At 32.6% G+C, this 20,342-nt stretch overlaps 1 protein-coding gene across 10 annotated transcripts in view; it reads right to left on the reverse strand.

Annotated features, from left to right (window-relative positions):
* Positions 1–20,342, reverse strand: part of FAM172A (family with sequence similarity 172 member A) — a 416,550-nt gene that overhangs the window by 247,244 nt on the left and 148,964 nt on the right. The window lies entirely within an intron of this gene.

Raw genomic sequence — 20,342 nt, forward strand, 5'->3', positions numbered from 1 at the left:
TATAGTTTGGACTGTTTTCAGTCAACTACCCTCTTTTAATCACAGCACAGCACAATTATCCCTCTAAAACTTACAGACATTATCACCAGAGGCTGTTCTCCAAGATTCTCACTTCTCATAGGTACTATGCAGCTAAACTTTTTTTCAAAATATGTGTTTCAGGACAATGCAGAGACAAACACGCTATTCTTGTGTGCAGATTCACATGCATGCTGCTGTGCTGCCAATTTTTTAAAAATGTACTCAATTAGCTCAATTATTTTTATAGACTATTTTAAAATACATCTGTTGTATAAAGTTGAAGTACAGCCACTAAATACATATCTTATGTTATCATGCATATGTCTGTTTAAATGTCATTAATCTCCACGAATACAATTACAAACATAATTTACTAATTTATCTCTATAATTACATTTATAATTAGAACACAATAGACACGAGTGTATTTACATAAAGAACTAAGTTAGGAATTGTCTAAAGCAAGCATGGCTTTCTTCATACCATGTTAAATTCTTATTAACTCTCAAGCCTCTGCCATTTCTTTGTGGTTTTTTTTTAACATTAATAAAAATAAAGAAGTGCCCAAACATTTTTGAGCTTCCAGTGTAATGTATTAAAATGTCTCTCAGCTTCTCTGTACACAGTGAAATGCTTGCTGAATGCAAAGTGAAGGAGGATGAATTTCTCCAGGTTCTGTACGTCTGATCTCTCAAAACCTTCAAAATCTATCCTTGATCTCAGCAAACACAGCAGAGCACAATGTTATTTATGCATTCATTTATCTTTTCATCAAGGGTGGCTTATGTGGTCTTTACTGACTTTGGTTTCTCATCATCATCGCAGATCAGCATCTGCATTGTGTGCACTTGTAACAGGGATAATGGATCTCACTTACAATACCTACAAACTCAGCTGAGAGCCGTGCAAAGCAAATGGCCATAAATGCACCCATCCTGGCCCAAGTCCTGATGAATAAAAATGAAGATCTTGTCAAATAATAAAGTGACAGGTTAATTTACAGCACGGAATAGTGTGAACAGGGAAAGCACTGCTTTTTCAATCTGTATGAACGGTGCCACCTATCTGCAGATTAGCAGAAAGCTTCAGAAACACTAATTCAAAAATCGGGATAAATACATGTGATGTTGCTTAGTTTTGTAAATATCACAGGAATGGAATTGATGATAAAGGCAAATGCAAGATTAGACACACACAGTTGCTTTCGAACCAAAAAAACAAGATTCTCAACAAAGGGCTGCTGTATCAAACAGTAATAAAGAGCCTCAAGCAGTTGTCTGTGCTCATGCCAGTTTTCATGCTTTAATTCAGCTGCCCTGTGGTTCTTCGCTTTGACATTGAGATCTGCACGGCCACCAGAGATAATTATTTCAACCTTCAGGCCATCAGGCGTTCATTTTTGATCATGGATATGTAAGAGATGTTTTCTGCTTTCTAAGTCTTCCAAGTGGATATCAATAGAAGGGTAAAATAAGGAAAAGCAGTACGCATTTGAAAAGAACATTCTGCATTACAGAAATGTGAATGGCTCTATCGATTTTTGTAAATACTTCAGTTAACCTGATAGCTATTTAGAAGTATTTTAATTTGCCCAGATTTTAAACTAGAATTATTTACTGCCACTAGTACTCTGTGACATTTATTTAAATATTTGCACTAAACTTCATACTTTGCAAATTTCAGCAGAGGTACAAAGAAATTAGAGCATAAAATCCAGAAACTAAAAATAACTTTTTAAGTTAAATTTGTATATCACATTATAATGTGCTTTTATGCAAAACTGCGATCAGGAGCATACACCATTCACTAAAATATCTAATTAGTAGTCACAGAAATCATTGAACAAAACATTATGATAAATCTCCAAGATGTAGCGAGATTACATTTCTTTCCTTATAAAATATGGAGAAAACACTAATGTCCACAAAATTTGGTGCAAAGACTAAACCATTCTGTTAACGCTAAATTAAAACAATAAAATTAAAATATGTAAATCACTCTTAATTTTTACTAGGATAGCTTATTTTAAAATTTGAATAAGTAATGAATAAGGACTATAGTTCTAAATCTATAATTGTTACCAAGTAGAGAAGAAACCTATAAAATATCAGAAAATGTAATAAGCAAATAAAAAATAGGATTAATCAATATTTTCTCAACATCTTTATTCCATAATACCAATACTATTCAGTAAGAAATCTATGACTAAGAAATTTACTTAAGTAGATGACTGGAGAAGATATGACCACAGCTACCCGAAAGAAGTTGACCCTGTCTTTAAGTAAAAAATCCACTGTCATAACTTTCAAGACAAAACAGAAGAGATATTACCATGTCAGATGCATGCCAACAGTCTAATAACTCATGATAATTTCAGAATAAGACGAATCATTTTAAGAGGAAAGGAAACAAAATTATGTTAACTAATATTTCAATGAGTTTAAATTGTAACATTTTCTTCAAATGTAAAAATCTTAACTATTCAGGGTTCCCAAGGCAAAATAAGAAGTGAGCTCAACAGGTAATACTTATGGCAGGTTTCTGCAAGTACTATGATATATATGCTCCCTTTCTTTTTCCCTTAAATTGAACACTATAGTAAGTGATGAAAAAGCTAACTTAACATCTTCCTCAGGAAGTAGAAACTTTTATATTCTACATAATGCTATTTAAATAAAATTTCAAGAAGTGGTCAGAACATCAGATCTTCAGTTTTCTAGAGTGTGCATACTTCAAAGCCCTTTCCATTTTATATCAAGTCCATAACACATTAAAGCAGAGTAGAGGTTGGCACATAAATGGTAGGCTCATTTAGTGTGAAAAATCAAGCCATATAACTCAGGTGAAATAATTTTATTTCTCTCCAAATATTCTGGAAATACCTAATAGTCAGGATCAAAGCCAATCAAACCAAAAGTCCTTGTCTTTAATAAAAGCAAATCTATCCTTTTTGCAATCCAGAGCCTCCCCCAAAGAAGAAGCTACTTGTCCCCCACATCAAAAAAACTTTTTAATAAAAGTTACTCTGTATTAAAATTTATTTCCTTAATCTATGTATAGGTAAGATTCTGGTCTTTCTGAAGTTGGAGTTCAACATGATGTAATTTATAGAGTTTATATGAGAGAACAGGACTAAAAATAAAGGAATTTATAGCAAGGCTACAGAAGAAAATACAAAAATACTTTTGATTTTCCTACTTCCACCTTTTTCCCCATAAAGAAAAAGAAATGATGCTGTCATTTATAATGAGCAATAACGAACAAAAAGGCCAAAAAGAATACAAAGAGTCATTTGCTAAAGTACTTTTATTCTAAACAGTTTTAAACTTAAAATGATGTAGTTTAAAATTATGAAAATTCATGCAAAGGATAGCAAATTAGGATAGAGGAAAATACTGGTAATTACATGTTAAAATAGAATATTACCTTCTTATTCTATTCCAAGAGATCATTAATTCTATAAAGTACCTTTGTTGAGTTACTGCCAGATCCTCATGCTAAAAATATTTGGGGCAAAGGTACTTGCTTTCCTGCACATTCTACCACATTTTAGACTTGCTTACTACCACTGGAAATTCAAAAGTCTTAATTATAGCATCATGAAAAGACAACACAGCCAAAATGTAGAAGGTATATTTTTGAACTAAGGAAGATTCGGTGAGTACCAGGGATATTTAGAATCTCCTTCTTTGTGACTTCAAGATTGGAGAAAACAATCTCTTCTCCATTCCCTAATCCTTTGCTGTACTATATTCACAGATTAAAGCTAATTTGCAAGTCCAGGGTCATTCTAGCAATTAGGAAGCTTCAGTGATTTATATATAATGCTGTGGAATCTATGTCTCCCCAGTGATGAATACCCACCCTCTCCTCGGCCTTCTGATAATTTTTAATTCTCATCACAAGATGAGTACTAGTTATGTCCAAAATGAGATATATGATTTCTTATTATTTGAGTTTATTTGTACAGATACTTCTTGTTGCCTTTATCATTTTTTACACATCTTTATCATCTTCATGGATTTTCTTTCCTATCATTTTTTTGACTGTGAGTTATTTATTTAAAACTTTCCAGAGGCAGATGTTAAGCAGGACTGTTTTCCTTACCCATGGCACAAAATACATATATTTATGCTACTTGCCTGCTCCTCACATGCACTTTTCTTTCTGTATCTTCTTTTGTTTTATGTATTTCTTACTCCTATTCCCTTTCATTCTCATCTTTCATTCTCTCCTTTTAGGGACTTACCTTATTCTCGTCTAATGGCAGCTCTTAGTAATGATACACCTCCTCAGTATTATGCAGAATGAAAATGACCACAGGTCCACATACGTACAGTAAGTAAAGTCCTAAATCAACCAAATGGCTAAGAAAAAGATATCCATTTGGTTGTGTTCCTTCTGAGTCAATATGGGAATGTATCTCAAGTAATTTCAACCACACGCATGCACAAAAAAATGCTGAAAGCAACTGTATAGCTATTAGAAAGTCTGATACATGGCTCAAGAATGAAAAATTATAAATAACAGCTAACATTTATTGAGTGCTTGCTATGTGACAACTACATTAAGCACTTCACATGCATTATCTCATTTAATCTCTCCTAAAACCCTGCAAGGTAGAGATACTGTTGGCATCCTTAGCTTATAGCTATTAAGACAGCAAGTAAGTGGTAGAACTGGGCTCAGAGTCCATTCTGACTCTGGAGCTCACACCATTAACCAATATGCTATTCTATGTAATGTTTATTACTTTTAGCTTGTGATAAGTTATTCTTGACTTTAATTATGAGATCTTTTGCTGCTTTTAAATTCTCAAGTGATAAATATGATTTTCTATTACAGCACACCTAGATTGACGGCACTTCTGGCATTAGTTTTGTAATGACCATATGTCACCCGTAGGGGTCAGATATACTTTTACAGGATAAGTTAGAAATACTTTAGCATCCATCAGCTAAAAAGTAGCCCACATAGAAACAACAAATATTTACCTACAAACTCTTTCACATTGCTAAAATGTTGGCTTAGAGCAAGTATACATGCATGAGGTGTTGCAGATGCTCTTTCCCAAGCCTTTTAAGAAGATACCTAAAATAAGAAAAACTCTGAAAAAGTTCTTTTTAGTTATGGTGATAAAGCCTCCCTCTATATTCATAGAAGAACAAAGCAGCAAGGGTTTAGGCTTCTTCAAAGATATTTTTGTTATTTAGCCCTTGTCTTCCTGGGTTGAATTTGAAAGCAGCCTACTGTTACAGGCAGACAAGTTCCTTTGCTTTTAGTTTGTATTTGAAGGATGAGACACGAGGTGAAAGATATGAGTTGGGGAACAGAAGGCAAGAGGGCCATGATCAACTTAAGAAATCTCTATAAAAATTACTTGATAGATCATTGCAATAGCTTCTTTTACATTTGCACCATGATTAATTGGACCAAAGTGTGTCCAAGTCAATGGGTGATAAGGATACTTTAATTACATTATTATTATTATTAGGTTTAATAGAAAAGGTTAGTTAAATATCACAGATATTTTGCCAGTAATAACAGTGTTAGTCTTAATGACATGGGTATAATTCTTACTTGTCCTTCCTCGTGCCTGCCTCACGGAGTACTTGAAAACAAGAAAACTACTTTGGGGAAAAAAAGAGCAAACATAAACATTTTTCTATATTCAACAGATACGGTTTAGATACACTAATTGGCTCTAATGGAAAGAAACCATTTAAGTGAGAATAGAAGTATTGACAAAAGCATAATGTCATTATTTTAATGAAGGCTATACAGTTGATGACATATATTTAGTGATTTTAAAAAAACAAACCAGTATGAACATTTTTTCCAGGAATCCATAAATCAATTACTCAAGTAGTTTCTGAATAGCTACTACATGTGGAACATGGATTACACTTGAAAGTAAAATACTAAGGAGAACCTGGGTGGCTCAGTTGGGTAAGCATCTGCATTCTCCTCAGGTCAGGAGATAAATAAATAAATAGAATAAAATAACATAAAATCATAAAATTGCTTTTTCAAAGAGTGCTATTTTGAAAAAATGGTACTCTTTTTTATTTGAGGAAAGCATTTTGCTCAGATATTATCTCACAGAGTCATAAGGTACAACTAAAAAGTAAATAATAAACTTTAAAGATTAGAATGCAATATAGGCTCCTACTGTGTAATATAAATTAAATAGTGGTTTTGAAGGTTAGATCACAACTCGTGGTAAAATTAGGAGTGAAATAACTCTAAGCATTTTTAACAATGTAGTACAAACAATATTCATATATGTTTATGAACCATATAAAATAAATAAGTAAAAATTGGGAAGAGAAATTGAGAAACAGTATAAAAAAATGATATTATGTCTTTAACGGTTAGTTTTAATTGTGAAATTCCAGGCCTTGGTGTCTTACTCTGGGATGAAATGTCACATGGCAATGGAAGGATTAGTCACATGACCTGAAACTGATTAGCACTCGAATGATCTGAGAACTACTCCTGGCTTATCTGATATTCCAAATTTCTGGCATTTTCTCTGGGTTAGCTTCTATCTTCAACCTATATAGCTTTAATAGCTCTGGTTCTTATCCCATCCCTCCTCTAACCTGATGCAAGAGAAGCAGGCCCTGCTCAGTGAGACGTAAAGGCAAAATGACTGCTAGTTGACCTTTTAGAAATCTGCAAAGACATTTGAAAACACAATATTTCCTTTTGTTTAGTTCTGAATATGTGATAATCAAGAATGATTTTTTTTTTAAAATAGTGTACGGTCAAAAAGAAAAGGTGAGATTTTGTAAACTGGAGGTGATTGCAAGAATGAGTCTACAAGTTAAAGATGAAATAAGGCAAATATGCATCCTCGGGGAAACTTGAGAATGTTTATATAGAGTGGAGGGGTGTGCATTTAGACAGCAAAATCAGCATATGTCTGAACAGAAGGATACCCCATGAAAATTAGTAAATGACCTAATAAAGCTAATAAACTTCACTAACAGTCATTCTTTGTCTGGTTGTTAAGATGCCACCTTCCTGTAAGGATCTACTGCACATTCACAAATATTCACTTATAAAAATTCTTTTTTTTTTAAAGATTTTATTTATTTGTTGGAGAGAGAGAGAGCAAGAGTGCACAACCAGGAGGAGCAGCAGGCAGGGGGAGAAGCAGACTCTCCGCTGAGCAAGGAGCCCGATGCGGGACTCAGTCCCAGGACCCTGGGATCATGACCTGAGCCGAAGGCAGACGCTTAACCGACTGAGCCACCCAGGGGTTCCTCACTTACAAAAATTCTAAACTACCTCAAAAATTTTAAAAGACACTTATAAAAAATTTTGAATTGCAATAATCTTTCAGAAGTTCAAAGGCATTGTGCAGGACTAGAAACTTCCGAGTTTGTTACATGTTCAAGCATGAATGTGTAAAATATAAAGAATTAAGAGAGTCATGGCACTAGTAGTTGGCAGATGAGTATGATATGTAATTCTAACACACAATCAGGTACATTTCTGTAAAGAGCTGTACTTGCTTCATAGCTGTCAGGGAGCAGTACCTTTGATGATAAGAACAAGATAGGGATGAACATATAAGAGATGACAATTCATGAAAATAATACTTAGAATAACAAAATATATGGAGAAATAACAAGACTAGTTAAGAAGGTTTTAACTTTAATGTCAATCTGAAGCATATTTATAAAAGCAGCTAATCTAAAATTATTTCATAAGGAAGGAAGAATGGCAGTCTGCTGAACTTCAAATGTAGCAGATAGTAGATATTAAATACAAGAGCTACATATATATTATCATAATACCATACTTTAGGAGTTCAATATGGTTCTAATTTTTTTGGCTTATGGAATTCCTATTTTATTCAAGTAAAAATATTCTAAATAAATCATCATCAAAATATTCCTATAAACCATGGACATTAATTACTATGGTAAAAGAAAGGTCACTATAAATGTAATCTATCTTTTTAATCCACATAAAGTCAGACTAGTAACACTTCTCTGATTAAAAATATTACCCTTGTGAAGATATATTTCAGTCATATATTTGCTATTTAGATGGGAATTAGTAAAAAAAAAAAAAGTGAATAGTAAGTATGTAGATTATTTGTTCTACTCTATAAAGGGTAAATAAAGCATCCAGGGCTTGAGATAGGGTACAAAGAACGTTTCCATGGTTACATGCTTTCCCATATCAAATTAGAGCAGAATTTGTGTACAAGAGGTTTGTTGACAGCCTACATAGGCCATAAAAAGAATAGAAGGCTAGGAGTTTGAAATCTAAATATATTCTGCAAAGTCTGTTGAGAAAAAGTTGGGTGAAGAAAGCAGCATCAGGAGAGTAGCAGATTAGTTAAGAGTATCAGATGCCATTTCGTAAAAAGATCATTTTTCTTTTAGATGTGGCTCGTAAAAGTCTCTTCAAATGTATGATTAGCTACTCTTTTCTTCATTTCCACAAAGACACCTCAATCTGGTGTCCACCCAAGCTATTAAGAAGAGCCATTATTTGGCATGCAGCTAGAAGCATCAGCTTCACCACCTGCCCAATCTTGCAGATGTCACTCCACCATATTCAGTCTCAAACGCAGGGCCTTCAAAAGGACAGTTAAAGGGCTGTGCCACACAAGTGCTGGCCAAGCAAGACCTTTGTTGTACACCTGCCCCTATTATTCTTATGGGCCATTTAGTAGGAGTGAATTCTGTTTTGAGTACATGTTGAGAATTCCAGTTGGTCTAAACAGTACCTTATAAATTATAAGATGGTCAGATGTATGGTCAAAGCAATTCCCAGTAATTGTGCTACAATTCTCACATGCTTAAATTGTTCTTTAAACACCAGCAAAGATACCTGGACATTTGAGTAATTTCCTACTCTGTGAACTAATCCACAAAGAATCAGAGATTGTACTTATATTTCCTGTAGTTTTACTATATAAAATTGGGGTGGAATACAATTAGAGGTGCGATTACTAGAAAAAGAAAATTTTTTCTACTAAACTGTTAAACGGTTACCCAAGGTTCTCTTTTACACAGCATTTTAAGATATTTAAAATGCTTTAACAACTTATAAGAACTAAAGTCACACATACATAAAAACATATACATGACCGAAAACCAGATTAATATGTATTTACAAAAGAGAACCTGCTAAAATTAGCTAATTTATCTGCTATGTATTTTTCAATAAATATGGTGGCAATAACATTTCAGTTACTGGTTTTCTGCTGAAAGTTATACAGAAAGAAGGAGAACTAATTATGGCACACAATATAAATGATTCAAAACAACATAATTTCCAAACAAATCAACTATCAATCATTAAACTGAAAATTCTGTACATCAGTGTATATATAGTCCTATCCATTATAAAATCCACAGCAGATTTTTAAAAGCAATGGCTTTGTATGAGTTGGTAAATAAATCAGTACAACTTCTCATAAGGTCAGCTCAATGATTTCAGATTAATAAAGTGAACACAAAAAATAGTGAAGAACACTTAATCACTTCCCTTCTCAAGCACCATTCATGCCTAGTTTTATCAGCCTTTGTTTTGTCCTGGCTGGCTGTTTAATGACTCTTTCTAGATCAGATGGGTGAAAATTTAGGAGGTACAGGTTGAAGCAGAATTTTTAAAAAGTTCTAACTCATGGCAGAGTAAAAAGTAATTGTAAGAAGGAAAGGAAAAATATGCAAGTGAAAGCCAGCCTACGGCACTACTACGTAGACTAAGGGGAATAGCAGTTGCTAAGCATCACATTGATTCATGTCAGGACTAATGGCTAATGGTAACTTGTACAGTGCAGATTATGCCCTTGTATCAGGGACTACATAAGTGCTAACTATAGTCCAAAATTATTGCCTGGCTGGGGAACAAACTGTATCTTTCAATTAAAGCGAGGTGATCACACTGGCTATCTCTTAAGAAGACTTGATTGGATTAGGGAGACACTTCTCCTTTAGTACTACTGGAAGGTTAAGGAAAGGTTTTATCTTCCTCAGGTGATGATCTTTACTGTAGGAACATTTTCAAGTTCTGTTTAATGTTTCAGAGTTGTTCTCTTTAAGCCATGCGGCAAACATAGCTATAGTTAAGAAGTGGTCTAAAATTTATGAATTTTTGACAATTGAAAACGAGACTGCTTACATTTAAATCCTGCTTCTTCGTCTATAACTAAAGATCTTACTTTTTGCTCTTGATTAAGTCTTAAAAACACATGGATCATATGTACAGTGTAGACATTTACAAATGTACTGTGCACTGCAGACATTTACAAGGATATTTAACTGGTGAAGAATGAAATCTATTCCATTGTTCAAATTTAGCTTTTATCTCCAATCCCATTTGGGGAGACCCAAACTTATCTGTTTTAGGCATACTCTAGAAGTAAAGTTCAAAATCTCTGAATGTTGTATGTATGTGATGAGTCACTAAATTCTACACCTGAAACTAATATTACACTGTATGCTAACTAACTGGAATTTAAATAAAAACTTGAAACTACAAAAAAAAAAATCTCTGAAGGTCAGGAAGAAACTCTCATTTACGCAAGTAAGTAACTACACACCCAGCAAGATTTGTCAATGGAGTCAAGTCTTTAATGAGTGAGACATGATAGAAACACAGACTTCAAGAACTAAATATACCAGGTCAGATTATACCAACAATCTTGGGCCAAAGATTAGTAGGTGATTGTCCCTATTTGCATAAAAGGGGTTCTCATCTATTCTTTCTCAAACTCTGGTAGTAAACTGCATTGTAAATTTCAATCTCTTGGTTTAACAGGACCTAAAAATCAATACCATTACTTCTTTCTGTTACCCTGGTGAAACAAATTCAATGCCTTCATTGTAGATTTCAAAAGAGTTCCTGGTTACCTTCAGCAAAATGCAAGTAAAATCTTTTGCAGGTACCCTGACAAGATCATAATGTATACTGATACTGTTTTACTGATAGACTTCAGAATAAAAGAAAATAGTACTTTTTTAAGTGATAAAATTTTGCCAAATGCAGTAGTCCTTGAGGCTACCTGAGTCACTTGCATTAAAAAGGTCTTTTATAACACTATGTTTCATTATATTATTTATAGTAAAAGAAAATAGTAAAATGCAGTCAACACAGGAATGAGCTGACATGGCAAGTCTTTTTTGTTTTACATTTCATATTTTCTCTATTAAAGGATGGTTAGATACATGTTTGCTACTGGAATCAACAAAGCATATATTATAAAATCATAACTAAAATGAAGTATTCCACTTGTTTTTCTACACAAATTTTTGCATTTGTTGTTTCTTTTTGTTTCAGTTTTGAACCACCAAAGCACCAATGATTGTTTTTTCTGTTTTTGTTGTTGTTGTTGTTGTTGTTATTGTTGGTTTTTTTTATTACCAACATAAAGAGGAGAGGCTATGAGACAGTTGAAAGGGCATGAATTGAATTTCGATTCAGAATATTTGGCTTCTACTTCTGTCTTGGCCTTTTAGTAGCTGTGATATCTTGGGCAAATTCCTCAAAACGCTCTAAACCTCAATTTCCACAACTGCATAATGGGAATAATGACAAGTGCTGCCTTTTTTGTTTCAAATAACAAAAAAATGAGGGAAAACATTTCACGGAAGTGTCAAATGCCATGAAATGCTAGTTTTATCCTAAGAGAAGGTCAAATTATCACAATTACATAAAAAAACTTTTAGTATATGCTAATATTAAGCTAAATGTAAACACCTTAAAATTATTTACAAGTTCACTGTATTAATATTTAATTATATTAGATATGCAATAACTGAATAGATAACTTGCTGACCTGCTAACCCAATAAGACTCTGGTGAATGTGCTAACTGATAAAACAAAACGTTTTTGATAAACCAAGAATCTAAGCATAGACCAGTTATTTTTAGGGAAAAATGGACCTTCAGGATGTAAGAGGAGACCTATGAAGTGTTCCACCTATCTCTGCAAATACTTAACACTAGGTATTTTTCCCTAGCTGCCCTTGTCAACTACTAGCAAATACTAATATTTCGTTTCAACAGAGTTTGGGCATTTGTTCTCTATATAGACACATGTGAAGGCACATGCACACATGTGCACACACACACAATCTAAACGTAACTACAAAGTCAAAGTATGGTTTGCAATTTTACTGTGTATAGCGAATGCACAGAATCTGCTGCTTAACTTTGACCGTGCCAACAATTCTGGGAGTCAGCCAAAGAGTCAGAGTAATAAAGGAGTGGTCCTCTATAAGCTTCCCTGCTGTGAAAGCACGCCTAATAAGAGATACTCCAATGAATGATTAATTTTGATTCTGTAACTCATAACATATTATGAGTACAGACATAAAATCCAAAAAATCTACACTCTTAAAAAAAAAAAGCCTTTAGGATAAATGAAAAAAAATTTATACCATTTCAATTATGCTCAAGAATTGTTATTTTCAGATACTAACGTTTATTTTCAGAGCAACAACCCCAAATATAATTCTCATACTGATTTCAACACTAGTAGTATAATGCCTTAAAATACTCTAGTATTTTTTCTGAGACTATAGCATCTAATAGGACAACAATGGCATTTAGGATTTTTCGTTCACAAAGATGAAATTCAGACTCCCGTAATTTCAAAACTATGTAAACGAATTACTTAATATTCTCTAGATAAAACAGACTGTTATTTACTCCAGAATATTATTTGTAGTTTGAACATGTCTGGTCACTGTGAAAGTCAAGATTGTATTAAATTGTTTTTAAGAAAAAAATTCCCTTTTCGCATTCTTTCAAGTAACATTAAAACTTGCCAACTGTGTTGGGAAAAAAGATGCAGTTTATATTTTCTTTTAATGACATAAGATTTCTTCCAAATAGAACGCTTTAGGAAGAAGTATGCATCTTGGTCAATTTTAAATGCATGCTGTAATTTCACTGTTTTAATATTTTATTTACAATCTAAATATTCATCTAAAATGTCTTCTTTAATAGGATAAACTACTGAAAGCCAACAAAATTGAGAAATTTTAAAAAGGTAAAAAAGTTGGACAGGTATTATCTTATTGGTAGAATATATCCTACAATATTCTAGAAAGACTAAGTTTTGCCATAAATTCAACAGAAGAGCTAAAATCCATTATTCTTATTTACACAAACCAAAATTTAAAACAACTTATGTGGATTCTGGGAGAACTCTATGCACACAGCAAGCATTCAGTAGACGATCTGATGAATATAAACCAATAAAAAAGAAAATTTAAGTTGCATAAGAAAATAGAAGATTAAGGATAATATCTAGACTGAGAACTTAGCTCAATTATTTTACTTTTATAGTCATTCTCCAAATAAGAATTCTAAAACTACAATACAAATATTAGTAAATGACTTCAAATTATATTTTAGATGATACATACAAAATATATTGGTGCATTGAAGGTGTAAGATATAAACCTCAATTCAAGAAAATTAAACATATACGGTAACTTAATGTCATGTGAAACAATAAAGTCATAATACAAAAATATTTTATACTTTACTGACCCCTGAAGTAAATTAAACCATTTTTCTAAGTATACTGCTTTGAGTATGCTGCTTTGAGGTATTTGGCTAAGAAGTGTTCAATAACACTATCATGTATTAACCTTACTATCTTTTTATACTGTTAGAATTTAACGATAAAGTTTTTTAAGGTAAATTTTATAAGTTGCTTGAAACAGAACTATTCTATTTTCTACTGAACATTACTAAGGTAAGAGCATACTACATTCATTCCAAATTAAGGTAGGCAGATTATTAAAGCAAAAGTAGGAGACTTCGAATGCATGTGAGGTGTCATCCCACTTAACAGAATCATCTTTGACCTTAATAAGGTTATCTTTCTAAAAAGCCAACTTTATTCCAATTTTTTAAAATGTAAGATTTACTGTATCAAAAAATGAGTGAAAAAGTTCTGAATTTGTCTTTTAAGATAAATGATGCTAAAATGAGCAAAACAAGTCCTAAATTTCAAACTTACGAGTTTGAGAATTTTTTCTAAGAAAGTGACAAAACAAAAGCTTTTTGAAAGATTTTAGTAAAAGATAGCTACTCTGATAGAGAAAATGCACATAACAAGTGTACCTGTAAATTTTCAAACATATTTTAATTATATAACAAACAGGTGAATATTGTAAGAAACCATTCTTTAAGGATGTATCACAGGAAGTGATTTACCACATAACATATTTTTGGGACATGCTAGTATGTTTCTCCTTCCTAAGTGCTACTTCAATGCAGGATACTAGTTTGTGATTTTAAAAGAAAAATAATGTGAAAGAAAGAGTATATAGAAAAGTTAACTTTTAAGTAATAGCTGTATTAAATAAACGAAATTGGATTAAGATGCATGATATACTTGTCAATTATTTTTATATTATGAATGAACCAGAATTCACAAAAGTAAAAATGGATAATCTTGAAAAATGAAAAACATTATAAATTCTTGAAGCCCCTCAAGCAAAAGTATTATAGCTAGAGAATATAAAAATAATGCTTCCTAAGACCAAGTTCCTCTTGAGCTCAATCACAAATCTTTTTACTTCCCCATGACCACCTCTGCCCCCTGCTGCCCACAAATTAGTTATAGTCTAGTCTAATATCTGAAAATAGGCTGCTTAAGTAAAAACTATAGGAGATAGAACACACAAGCACACATACACATACACAGAAATTTACTTTTTACAAAAGCCTAAAATGACCCTCACTAAACACATTTAAGGTTTCTTTTTCCTATTAATATTTTCTTTTTTTCCCCATGTAGAATAAACAGCTAAACATATAAGAGCGCCACTCTACTCAAACTAAAATATAGAGCTAAGAACAAAACCAATGTAATTCCTTTTCTTCTGGATAGTATATAATCATACATGGAACATTTTTTTAGTTTTTAAAGAAGGTGTTTAATTTTTGCAGGAGAAGATAATTTTCTGTTTAAAAACTACTATTCCTAAGCTATTCAAATCTAATGCTTAAAAATTGCTATGAAGAGAGTAACTATTAACTAAATGAATTACCAAACATCTGACTTCTTCACTTTTAAATACATTCAAATATTTGTGAACTCCACTAACGTAGCTATCAGGAAATAGTTTTACATGTATTCTTTAACTAGAGATATACATCATTGATTTCTTTCATTTATTAAATATTTATCTCCAATGAAACTGAATGATAAACAAAACACAACTTTGTAGAAAACATACAGAGGAGAAAATAAATTGACACAGATATACTTATTAGTTAAAAGTTATTATTTATTATCTATTTTGTGTTAAAGTGTATTTCCCAGGCATGGCGATTATATAAATATGTAATCCTTTAAAGGATTTGAAAAATAAATCCGATACAAAAGACCATAAAGGCCAAAATTCTAACAAAAGTATAAATGAATGCTTTTTAAATATTCAATAATATATGTTCTTTAGAGCATGATTGTAAAAACATTCAGGAAAATTACTTCTAAAGTAATTAAGATATTTTAAACTAATATATAAAGAGCATTTTATTGGGTATATTTACTCAGTCAAGAACAAGCATTTCTCCAGAATGTTTTTTAAAAAGAACAACAACAAAAAAAGCCACAAATGTTTTAATGACAAAAGATCTTAACAATATATATTATCCTACTTTAGTTTTTCACTAGACATATCTGACCTGATCAGAAATATAACATAATAAATACTGCTCAAATATAATGCATTTGGTATTGTGACATATAACTAGCACAAAAGCTCATTCTTTAATCAAGCAATCATAATTGTCAAGGCATATGCAAAGAATGAGACCTAAAATACAAGTTAACATTTTAAACTACAGGGAAAAAACACATTATTTCATATGCTATGCTCTTAAGAAGACATTTCTATCGCAATTTTCTTACTGGTATTGTGACAGGGGAAAAAATTCTAATAGCTTCAGAATCATATGTATTCAGCTTTTTTTTTAACATCTATAAAACATAAAAACAGTTTAATGTTCATTTCCTACAAGAATCCACATTCAGAAGACAGTCATCAAAATTTACTACATGTGAGATAAGTAATACTGACAGAGTTCTGTAGCTTAACATTTCCCTCGCATCTTCTGGTTTTTGTTTAACATTACTATATATTGGAAGAATGCATTTCTTTTTGTTACAGTGTGCTGATTTACAGCATTTAGAGCAATATTAAGTTCTTTGTAGAAATACAGAAAACTTTCCTATGCAGTCTGATAAGATTCTAAATAGAATTTGCATTATGGAAATTAAGAACCTGGCAGCAATAATAATAGCTTTCGGAACTACCTAATTTGAAGGCAAAAAGACTCCAAATACTGTAAATTTAAATCCAACCCTTCCAACTCTTTTCCTTTGTTGTAATATATCTGAATGCATTTTTTTACCAGGATTTCTTTAATCCCAAAAACAAAAACAAAAACCCAACCCACTATTATTTGGCTTGGATTACTCTCTCGAGATATTTGTATATATGTTATTGTGCTACTGACCTCGTCAAAGAAAAACTTAACTAGAAAAGAGCTTCAAAGAAGACTTCTTTGGAAATCTTGAGGAACTATAGAGAATTACTGATTTAAAGCAAAAAGATCATTTGAACGTTGAATGCATTCTGAAACATTTCTATCTATAAAGTAGATGAGACAAAACAGGCTAGCACAAGGAAAATATTTACCTTTTTACAGTTTTTTGCTGTTATACTGAGTTAGTCACCAAACACACACACACACACACACACACACACACGCACACTTCATAGAAATCACACGCCTAACAATGTTCTTTTTAATCGGTATCTGAGATCTGAGTTATTGTATGTTACTCTTCTCTTTCTTTGATCTTCCTTAGTACTCAGCTCACTGTTAACTGTCCTGGGTGGTCTCCCATCAGAGCTTAGTGATTGGTATCCCTCTCCACTGGCTGCCTTCTAGGGATTCCTATCAGCTGTATTCTTACATGCATGTGACAACTTTATTAGCTCACTCAGATTGTGCTTCAGACCATCTCCATAGCATATATACCCTTTCTCAAACAATCACACTTTTGTAGTTGACTTAGAACAAATAATTATATGAACACTTCAGCTGTTATACTCGATAATAAAGTCGAAATGAAGAGAAATTTCACATTATGTATAAGTCAGGGCTTGGTTTTCATGTTCAGACTAAAAAAAATCAATTCCAGATTGATTTTTGTGTATATATCGTTATTGTCAGAGGATTAATTGATGAATTTTTCATTTGATGAGTCAGGTGGAATAAGCTCTGAGGCACTTAGTGAGCAGAATTCTAATTTACTCTGGTTCACACTCTGCAGTAAACTCATCAATTTTGATATTTTATCATAATTTACTTGTTCCCAAATGTTCAGAATAAGGTTCCCAAGCGAAATAAAAGGTATTTAGCACTGTGAATATCTTTGTGCTTATACGTTATATGACTAACGTAATCTGGATTTTGAAAATGTACATATACTTTTTGGATATTAAGACTTCATCTAATTCAATCTATACACTTTGACTTTCTATTTCACTATGATCTAAATCTCCACCATATATCTAATTTCCATCTACTTACCTTATAAAGTTCTGTAAAGCAAATACAATAACACTCTAAATATACCCTACTTATAACCTAACAGTGTTAAAATAGACATAAAAATTATGGGAATCTTATTTTGGTTGTGAAAAAGGGATATTCCCATGATAAGCAAAGATGCTAAAAGTACCTACCATAATGTTTACTAAGAAAAATTAAATGTATTCTATTGATCAAACATCACATTTTTTAAAAAAATTTAGAATTTCACCATAGGCTTTCAAGCACTTCACACACAAGAATAAAAAGAAAAAAAGAGTTCTTCATATTTGTTATTTAACACAACGTACTATTTTAAAACATAGCTGTGTTTTACAAAGGTGCCACGCCACTAAGATCTTTTATACATTAATTTTTCATGTAAAGCAAGCTACTTTTAAAGAGAAACTGAATTAACATATTATCTTTGAATATGTATCCAAACTGTCGTAACTAACTATATCAAAGTTCTTTCCTTTCAAAGATAACTTCCTTCTCCCTTTGGAGTTTGTATTTGGGTTATTTTTTCCAATAAAGTCTTTTCACCTTTAGTATTTTCCTCCCATTTTTCTTTTTACCTGCATTTTTTTCTGGTGCTGTCCTTGCCCTAATTCTAAGGCTGGTGAAAAGTAATGGATTGCTCTGATTCCCCATACTTAATCTTCCTTTAAAAAAGTCCTACATGTAGAGCATCTATAGTCAAAAGGGTTGTAACAGCCTCCTTCTGAGTTTAAACTAATCAACTGGATTTTCAGTCAGCCAGGAGAAAAGTCAGTTATGATGTTCTTAGTCTCCCTGTGCTGTGAATTGTCTTCACAGAACTACTGGCATCAAGGATAGGGAGCAAGGGGTCATGATCAACTAAGACTAATATAACCTCCTACCTCTCTATTCTTGCAAGCTTCTCCTTTTCTACCTCTATGACCTTGTCACTTTCCTTCATTACTTTGTCCTCCTCAGATACTAGAGCCAATAACGATAGTATCTGCACAAGAGAATAGCTTGGAGCATGATACAAATGAAACTGATTCCAAGTCAGTTTTACTGGCCTATTGCCTACCTCCTTAGAAATGAATAAAAGAGGGGCGCCTGGGTGGCACAGCGGTTAAGCGTCCGCCTTCGGCTCAGGGCGTGATCCCTGCGTTATGGGATCGAGCCCCACATCAGGCTCCTCCGCTGGGAGCCTGCTTCTTCCTCTCCCACTCCCCCTGCTTTGTGTTCCCTCTCTCGCTGGCTGTCTCTATCTCTGTCAAATAAATAAATAAAATCTTTAAAAAAAAAAAAAAGAAAGAAAGAAATGAATNCGCTGGCTGTCTCTATCTCTGTCAAATAAATAAATAAAATCTTTAAAAAAAAAAAAAGAAAGAAAGAAATGAATAAAAGAGAACCTGAATTATTTGAGTACCAACCTTGTCCCAGGTTCAGAACTGTCTTAAAAATCAAACTCATATGAGTTATATAGCATGAAGGCATGATCAAATTTTCAGACAATACAACTTTTCTATTTACTCCAAGTAACTTTCTTTTGGTTAATTCATACCAGCTTCTTAATATTCACTTTTTAGCCTGCATAGCAAATTAAAATTTATGGTTGTCAGTTCAATATTAACTTCTACAAATATTATGCTAAAGCCTAATATGAAGGAGCACAATATTCCTTAAAATTATTATAGTGAATAAACTATTATAACATTGAATAAATTATCCCACCAACCTAGGGCAAAACAAGTTTAATTAATAATATACAAGAAAGAGCTTAGTTTCAGACTGTGGAACAAATGCCAAACCATATTCTCAATATCAGTCAGTGTAAAATAACCCCCTCTCTCTCGGCAAGAATATCCCTCCACAGAGGATTCCCATTACGAGGGTGATGACCCATTAGTTTAGAACACTCTTTCTACTCAAAAAAAGTCAAAATAGATAATCTAAAATCTGATAAATCTTCTAGATCTTACCAGCTATAATAAAAGGTACAACTAATGGTCATATAGAGTTTAGGAATCTGTGGATTTTACTTCTTAGTGCCACTTTAATTTCTGTTACCATGGCTAATACAGAGCTATGAGATCTCTCTAAAAAAACAATACAGAGTGAACAGAAGGGCCAGAAAATAAGATACGGAATCTACTCTAAAATCATAGTAATCTGTGACGCAATGAATATGTTGTTAAGGTTCGATAATATCAAAGGCATCAGTAAGAATCAGTATTTCTCAGAGGATATGGTATACATATAATGGAATATTAGTCATAAAAAAGAATGAACTCTTGTCATTTGTGCCAACATAGATGGACTGTAGAATGTAATATGCTACAAGAAAGAAGTCAGAGAGGTACAAATACGAATGATTCCAATTATATGTGGAATCTAAAAAACAAAACAAATAAACAAAGAAACAACAACAACAAAAATGGACTCCTTAACACAAGAGAACTGATGGTTGCCAGAGAGGACATAGGTGAGTGAGTGAGGTGGGTGGGATGGGGGAAACAGTTGAAGGAGATTAAGAGGCATGAACTTAACAGTTGTGAAATAAATAAGTCATGAAGATGAAAAGTACAGCATAGAAAATATAGTCAATAACACTGTGATAATGTATGGTGACAGATGGTAACCTCACTTATTGTGGTGAGCACTGCGTAATTTATAGAATTGTTGAATCACTGTGTTGTGCACCTGAAACTAATGTAACATCATATGTCAACTATACTTCAATA

This window comes from Ailuropoda melanoleuca, chromosome 3 (genome assembly GCF_002007445.2).
Source record: "Ailuropoda melanoleuca isolate Jingjing chromosome 3, ASM200744v2, whole genome shotgun sequence".
NCBI lineage: Eukaryota > Metazoa > Chordata > Mammalia > Carnivora > Ursidae > Ailuropoda > Ailuropoda melanoleuca.